Here is a 7,197-nt window from a genome sequence, read left to right on the forward strand (position 1 = left end):
CCAGACCACCTGACCTGCCTCCTGAGAAATCTGTATGCAGGTCAGGAAGTAACAGTTAGAACTGGACATGGAACAACAGACTGGTTCCAAATTGGGAAAGGAGTATGCCAAGGCTGAATATTGTTACCCTGCTTATTTAACTTATATGCATAGTACATCATGAGAAATTCTGGGCTGGATGAAGCACAAGCTGGAATCAAGATTGCCGGGAGAAATATCAATAACCTCAGATATGCAGATGACACCACCCTTATGGCAGAAAGCAAGAAGGAACTAAAGAGCCTCTTGATGAAAGTAAAAGAGGAGAGTGAAAAAGTTGGCTTAAAACTCAACATTCAAATAACAAAGATCATGACATCTGGTCTCATCACTTCATGGCAAATAGATGGGGAAACAATGGAAACAGTGGCAGACTTTATTTGGGGGGGCTCCAAAATCACTGGATATGGTGACTGCAGCCATGAAAATAAAAGACGCTTGCTCCTTGGAGGAAAAGTTATGACCAACCTAGACAGCATATTAAAAAGCAGAGACGTTACTTTGCAAACAAAGGTCCGTCTAGTCAAAGCTATGGTTTTTCCAGTGGTCATGTGTGGATGTGAGAGTTGCACTATAAACAAAGCTGAACGCCAAAGAATTGATGCTTTTGAACTGTGGTGTTGGAGAAGACTTTTGAGAGTCCCTTGGACTGCAAGGAGATCCAACCAGTCCATCCTAAAAGAAATCAGTCCTGAATATTCATTGGAAGGACTGTTTCTAAAGCTGAAACTCCAATACTTTGGCCACCTGATGTGAAGAACTGACTCCTTGGAAAAGACCCTGATGCTGGGAAAGATTGAAGACGGGAGGAGAAGGGGACAACAGAGGATGAGATGGTGGGATGGCATCACCAACTCGATGGACATGACTTTGAGTAAACTCCAGAAGTTGGTGATAGACAGGGAGGCTTGGTGTGCTGCAGTCCATGGGGTCATAAAGAGTCAGACACGACTGAGCGACTGAACTGAACCGAAGGTTCACGGTAGCCTAAACAAGAGGCTTGTGGGAGTTGTTTTTCAGGAACGTGTATCCAATTTGAGCTGAAGCCTGTAAAACCCTGGTTGGGACCACAGACCCTCCAACTGCACAGGCTCAAATGTCTGATCATGACTTTGTGACCTGAGATGGCCCAAAACATCAGAGCATCCCACAGAGAAGCAAGCAGCTCAGTTGTACCTGCACAACCAGGATGACTTCACCTTTTTCTTATCCTCAGTCACCTTTCCCCACGCTCCAGACCCCCCACCCCAAGGCTTATTCCATAATTAGCCCAAGCCCCTCCCCTCTGGGCAGGTGGGACTGAGGTTTCCTGCGTGGCTGTCTTGTGAGTAAGTGCTTTCTCTGAGGGCAAACCTCAGCGTCTCAGCATTTGGCTTGCTGCGAGCCGGGCAAACAAACCTGGTTCGGTAATAGTGTGTTTTTAACTTTTTCCGACAAACTATTTTCCGAAGTGGCTGCACCACTGTACATTCCCACCAGCAAGGTAAGAGGGTTCCGATTTCTTTGTGTCCTTGTCAACTGTTACTTTTGTCTCCATGTTTTTAAGTACAGCCCTCCTGGTTGGTGTGAAATAATACCTCATTCTGGGTTCGATTTGCATTTCCCTAATGAGTAAAAATGTTTTTATGTGATTATTGGCCCTTTGTAAATCTTTGGAACATGTTTACTCAAACCGTTTGCTCATTTTTTTAACTCAGTATTCATCTTTTTCTTGTTCACTTTTGAGAGTTCTTTTCATATTCTGGATGCCATACCCTTATCAGACATGATTTTCAAATATTTCCTCCCATTCTGCTGGTTGTCTTTTCACTTTCTTGATAATATCTTTGGATGAACAAAGGTGTTTAATTTTGTTGAAGTCCCATTTACCTATCTTTTAAAAAAATATTTATTTGGCTCTTCTGGGTCTTAGGTGCAGCATGTGGGATCTAGTTTCCTGACCAGGGTTTGAACCCAGACACCTGCACTGGGAGTGCGGAATCTTAGCGACTGGACCACCAGGGAAGTTGTACCTGTCTTTTTATTGGTCACTTTGGGTGTCATATCTAAGAAGCATTGCCAAATCCAAGGTCATGAAGACTTAAGGCTCTGTTTTCTCCTAAGAGTTATACGGTTTTAGCTCTTATACATGGGCACTTGTAGGGAAAGAGCAAATCAGCCAAGTTGGCAGTGGTCACTCTCTCTCGTGCTGCAGCCTCTCACCCCGCAGTTTGTAAATATATGATTGTGTAACAGCTGAGATCACTGAGAGCACTGCACATGCTGGTCACAATGTACCCACTTGGCCGTGGGCCACTTTTGTTCTGTCAGCATATATAAGCTCCACCTGAAAAGCCCTTGAGGCTGCGTTATGGCTGTATCCACTGGATCAACCATGAGAATACACAGCATGTCTGCTGCTGTGGCCGCCGTACCAGCCATTAGAGAATAAACAAGTCTGAAGTTCATACGGCTCCTCCCATCATCTTTCAGCTTCTTTTTATCCACTTTCTAGCTCATGCCTTGCCTACCCTGAGTTGAGCGAACCAGTAAGATACAGCAAGACAGTATTTGATCCATTCTGTGTTATTTTTTCAATATGGTATGAGGTTGGGGAAAATCTCATGGACAGAGGAACCTGGTGGGCTGCAGTCCATGGGGTCACAAAGAGTTGGGCACGACTGAGCGACTAACACTTACTTAACACTTACTATGAGGTTGAGGAAGTGTGGCATGCTGCAGTCCATGGGGTTGCAAAGAGTTGGGCACGACTGAGCAACTGAACTGGGGATCCAACTTCACTCTTTTGTATGTTGATATTCAGTTGTCCTCCACCATTTGGGGAAGTGAATCTCTTGGCTTCCTTTTTGAAATCCAATTGACCATACAGTTAAGTGTTTATTTCTGAACTCCTTTTTTTCCTTCATCAGTAGGTCTATCCCTGGGCTTCCTCGGTGGAGCTAATGGTAAAGAATCCACCTGCCAATGGAGGAGCACAAAAGACAAGGGTTCTATCCCTGGGTTGGGAAGCTCCCTTGGAGAAGGGAACAGCTACCCACTCCAGTATTCTTGCCTAGGCAATCCCATGGACAGAGGAGCCTGGTGGGTTACAGCCCATGGGGTTGAAAAGAGTCGGACATGACTGAGCATGAGCCTATACGTAGGTCTATCCCTATGCCAGGATCGAAGTCGTTTAGTTGGTTAGTTAACTATGCTGGGTCTTCATGTAGCATGCGGGATCTTTAGTTGCAGCATGCGGGATCTAGTTCCCTGACCAGGGATCATACTCCTGCATTGGGAGCACTGAGTCTCGGTCATTGGACCACTGGGGAAGTCCCAAGCACAATTTTTATTACTGTAGGCTTGTACTCAGTTTTGAAATCAGGAAGTGTTGAGTCCTTCCACTTTGTTCTTTTTAAAGATGTTTTGGATATTCTGTGTCTTTTAAATTTGTATATGAATTTTAGAATGAAGTTGTAAATTTCTTTAAAAAAAAAAAAAGCTGGGATTTTGATAGGGAATGCATTCACTCTGTCAAGTTGGAAAGTATTGTTATCTTACCAAAATTAAGTCTTCTGACCCATTAAATGGGTTATCTTCCCATTTATTTCCATCTTTGAATTTCTTTCAGTGATGTTTTGCAGCTTTCAGTTCACAATTCTTGTCCTCTTTTGTTAAATTTATTCCTAAGAGTACATCATGCGAAATGCCAGGCTGGATGAAGCACAAGCTGGAATCAAGATTTCTGGGAGAAATATCAATAACTTCAGATACGCAAATGACACCACCCTTATGGCAGAAAGTGAAGAGGAACTAAAGAGCCTCTTGTTGAAAGTGAAAGAGGAGAGTGAAAAAGCTGGCTTAAAACTCAATATTCAAATAACAAAGATCATGGCATCCGGTCCCATCACTTCCTGGCAATAGATGGGGAAACAATGGAAACAGTGGCAGACTTTATTTGGGAGGGCTCCAAAATCACTGGATATAGTGACTGCAGCCATGAAATTAAAAGACGCTTGCTCCTTGGAAGAAAAGCTATGACCAGCCTAGATAGCATATTAAAAAGTAGAGACATTACTTTGCCGACAAATGTCCATCTAGTCAAAGCTATGGTTTTTCCAGTAGTCATGTATGGATGTGAGAGTTGCACTATAAAGAAAGTTGAGTGCCGAAGAATTGATGCTTTTGAACTGTGGTGTTGGAGAAGACTCTTGAGAGTCTCTTGGACTGCAAGGAGATCCAACCAGTAAATCCTAAAGGAGATCAGTCTTGGGTGTTCATTGGAAGGACTGATGTTGAAGCTGAAACTCCAAGCTGATGTGGCCACCTGATGCAAAGAACTAACTCATTGGAAAAGACCCTGATGCTGGGAAAGATTGAAGGGAGGAGGAGAAGGGGACTACAGAGGATGAGATGGTTGGATGGCATCACCGAGTCAATAAACATGAGTTTGAGTAAACTCCAGGAGTTGGTGACGGACAGGGAGGCCTGGCGTGCTGCAGTCCATGGGGTCCAAAGAGTCAGACACAACTGAGTGACTGAACTGAAGTTATTTTATTCTTATTGATGTAATTTACAAGGAATTTTTTTTCTCAATTTCATTTATAAATTGTTCATTGTTAATATATAGAAATAAGCTGATTTAGCGGTGTTGGTTTCACATTTTCTGAACTTGTTTATTAGCACTCAGAGATTTTTTCATGGATTCTTTAGGCTTTTCAGTGTATACAAGAGTATTGTTATTTTATTTATTTTTTTTAAGAGTATTGTTATTTTAGTTGATAAGTCATGTCCAACTCTTTTGCAACCCCATGGGTTATAGACTGCCAGACTCCTCTGTCCATGGGATTTCCTAGGCAAGAATACTGGAATGGGTTGCCATTTACTTCTCCAGTTGATCTTCCTGACCCAGGGATCAAACCTGCTTCTTCTACATTACAGGCAAGTTTTTTACCACTGAGTCTCCAGGGAAATGTATACAAGATTATGTCTTTTGAAAAGAGAGAGTTTTCTGTTCAAATGTGTATGTCTTTCCTTTCTTTTTCTTGCCCAGCTGCTCTGTATGTAGCTTCCAGTTGGATGTTGAGCGGTTATGATCTAAGGTGAACTCAGCCCACTGCTGCCTGAAGCTGAAGGTTTCAGTTCCCAGCCAGAGATTAAAGTTGAGTAGAGGAGGTGAGAGCACCAAATCCTCACCACTAGACCAGTGATCAGTGACAAGGCCCTGACCTTTTGGCTTTGAAGAAAAGAATTCCCACAAAGACAGAAAGCAGTGAAACAAAAGAAGTGTTCATTAGAAGGAAAAAGAGGACATGTGGGTAGACACACGGGTGGGCTCAGAGAGACAGTCTGGCCTCGTGGTGGTGTCAGTCAGTTTTACGGGGCATCTGTCTGGGTTTCCTTGGGCCAACCATTTTTATTTGCCTGGTTCTGAGTCCTTATTTCAAACATCTCAGGATCCTGCCTTGTATGCGTGCAGTCTCTCGGCGAAGATATATTCCTATGAAGAGGCCTGTGGGTAGACTTAGCACCACTCCACTTCTGACCTCCAAGGAGTTTTCTAGTCAGGAAGTTTTCCTTGATTTTCAGAATGAGAAATGTGTGGTCTCATCTTTTAGCTGGCCAGGGCACAGCCTCCTGGGCTCCACAGATATTTTGGAGTTGCAGTCCACAGGGGAAGAACTCAAATTGCTTTCCCTGGGAGGAGTGGGGGGAATCTACTTCTAACTTATTAAGACTTATTTTCTGGCCTAACGTATATCTGTCCTAGAGAATGTTGCACACGTACTTGAGGGCACTTTGTATTCTGTTGCTGCTGTGTGACCTGCCCTCTGTACATCTATCAAGTCTAGTTTGCGTACACTGCTGTTCCAGTCTTCTATCCTTGTTGGCCTCCTATCTCACTGTTCTATTACTGAGAATTAGGTATCAAAGGCTCTATAATTGTTGAATCGCCTGTTTCTCTCTCAGATTCTGCCAGTTTTGATTCATGTATTTTGTAACTTTTAGGTGGATTTATACTTACAACTGTTTTTTCTAGATGGATTAACCCTTTTATCATCCTAGCAATACCATTTACCTTACATGTGCTTGATTTTTCCTCTATTAATGTGTATTTTTAAGAAATGTTAGACATGTTACAACCATAGCACAAACCAAAAGGTAATACGAAAAATTAAATTTGTGTTATTTAGGAGTTCATTTATTTTTTCAGTAATGTATGCTTGTGCTGGAAATCTGTGGCCTCATGTTTTAAAAACCTAATGCTTATATTGCCCTCTAGTGGAGAGCTGTGTGCACTGACACTTCCTCTGTAGTTAAGGAAACCAGAAGCAACACTCTCACCTGAGACAACTCTGAACTAGAATAGCAAGAAGAGATAAGAAAGCCTTCCTCAGTGATCAATGCAAAGAAATAGAGGAAAACAACAGAATGGGAAAGACTAAGGATCTCTTCAAGAAAATCAGAGATACCAAAGGAACATTTCATGCAAAGATGGGCTTAATAAAGGACAGAAATGGTATGGACCTAACAGAAGCAGAAGATATTAAGAAGAGATGGCAAGAATACACAGAACTGTACAAAAAAGATCTTCACGACCCAGATAATCACGATGCTGTGATCACTGACCTAGAGCCAGACATCCTAGAATGTGAAGTCAAGTGGGCCTTAGGAAGCATCACTACAAACAAAGCTAGTGGAGGTGATGGAATTCCAGTTGAGCTATTTCAAATCCTGAAAGATGATGCTGTGAAAGTGCTGCACTCAATATGCCAGCAAATTTAGAAAACTCAGCAGTGGCCACAGGACTGGAAAAGGTCAGTTTTCATTCCAATCCCAAAGAAAGGAAATGCCAAAGAATGCTCAAACTACCGCACAATTGCACTCATCTCACACGCTAGTAAAGTAATGCTCAAAATTCTCCAAGCCAGGCTTCAGCAATACATGAACCATGAACTTCCTGATGTTCAAGCTGGTTTTAGAAAAGGCAGAGGAACCAGAGATCAAATTGCCAACATCTGCTGGATCATGGAAAAAGCAAGAGAGTTCCAGAAAAACATCTCTTTCTGCTTTATTGACTATGCCAAAGCCTTTGACTGTGTGGATCACAATAAACTGTGGAAAATTCTTCAAGAGATGGGAATACCAGACCACCTGACCTGCCTCTTGAGAAATTTG

At 42.6% G+C, this 7,197-nt stretch overlaps 1 long non-coding RNA gene across 1 annotated transcript in view; it reads left to right on the plus strand.

Moving 5' to 3' along the window:
* Window positions 1-1,391: 1,391 nt before the first annotated feature.
* Window positions 1,392-7,197, plus strand: part of LOC104987887 — a 13,113-nt gene continuing 7,307 nt past the window's right edge. Inside the window, exon 1 of the long non-coding RNA XR_825179.1 lies at window positions 1,392-1,522. This is a non-coding gene — a long non-coding RNA (uncharacterized LOC104987887). The remainder of the gene's footprint in view (window positions 1,523-7,197) is intronic.

Source organism: Bison bison, unplaced genomic scaffold (genome assembly GCF_000754665.1).
Source record: "Bison bison bison isolate TAMUID 2011002044 unplaced genomic scaffold, Bison_UMD1.0 scf7180017864108, whole genome shotgun sequence".
Classification (NCBI taxonomy): domain Eukaryota; kingdom Metazoa; phylum Chordata; class Mammalia; order Artiodactyla; family Bovidae; genus Bison; species Bison bison.